Source organism: Quercus suber, unplaced genomic scaffold (assembly GCF_002906115.3).
Source record: "Quercus suber isolate HL8 unplaced genomic scaffold, Cork oak 2.0 scaffold_512, whole genome shotgun sequence".
Lineage (NCBI taxonomy): Eukaryota > Viridiplantae > Streptophyta > Magnoliopsida > Fagales > Fagaceae > Quercus > Quercus suber.
In genome coordinates, this window is record NW_027069961.1 from 467,796 (window position 1) to 469,146 (window position 1,351).

The following is a 1,351-nucleotide window of genomic DNA, read 5'->3' on the forward strand; positions in this document are numbered from 1 at the left end:
TTTAAACTATCTTTCTCATCCAACTTCAATCACCTCAACCGGGTATCTGAGCCAAAGGTTATGTCAAAATCAATAAGGTTGTGTAGTCTAAAATCCTAAAGCAAATTGTATTTGTATTTTTAATTTTTATGCGAATTTCCTTTAGTTCCTTATTTCATTTGGGCTCAAATCAGATCAGGATAAACTTTTTAACTTCATTAAGGTCCTATCAAAATTTTGTTTGTTAGTCCTTTTCATTACACAAATCTACTCATACCTTTCTTGATAAATCTTGCTAAATTAATTTCATCCTCTGTCAAAAAACGTATTCATGCATTAAAATTCATTTCAATCACAAAATTAATTACTAAACATTATTCTGAAAGCAAAAATAAAATGCAAGAATGAACAAAAAATAAGCATGATAATGCATTCAAATAATACAAATGAGTGGTTAATAAGAATGAGCGGTTCATGTGTGAGTGGTGTAAATTAGGTATTGAAGTCTCATATTGGATACTAATAATAAGAATGAGTGGTTAATAACTTAATGTAACATAATTGATACCAAAACCACATGCTTAAACTTTCCTCTAGTTTGATTCAAGTTCTTGTTGTTTATAAACAAGTTTCCTCTTGTTTAATTCAAGTGCTTAGTTGTTCATCGTATAGACTATTTAGGCATTGAATTATTCCGCTGGCTTTGATACTTGCCATAATGCAGCAAACCACCTTTAATCGCATTGAACAAGAGAAAATTAATATCATTCTAAACAGCTTATCCTTCTGTTACTTACCCTCTCGACCAGTCAGTGGTTTAGTCGTACATAAACTGGATCACAAATGAGTGGAATGTATTATACAACTAGTTTTGGGAACAATCGGCCCAACTGAGAAGTGAGAACTACCACCTTCTTTGTCTTTGTATAAGTGGGACTCTGGCTGCATGCATTATAATGCTGTCATGACCAGTGAAAGAACCACTTGCATGGTTGATAATAAAAAGACAAGCACAAAAATAAATAAATAAATAAATAAAAATAAATAAAAATAAAAATAAAAATAAAACAATAGAAGGAAAGAGAACAAGATAGATAATGTAGGCAAAATATATATAAAACGAAAAAGGTGATCAAATGGTAGTATGGTATACAAACATCATATATACTTTACTTATAAATTGAATTGGTAATGGATAAAAGGAAATTGTCATTGCACACACTGCACACACAACATTTGGAATTGTGTGTTCAAAATACAATTTTGGTTATAAATTTGAAATTGTGGAATTGTGTCTTAAAAACACATTTTCACAATTTAACTAAAACCCACGATTCAAGGTTAGATTTTTTTTTTCTTTGTTGGTATATTA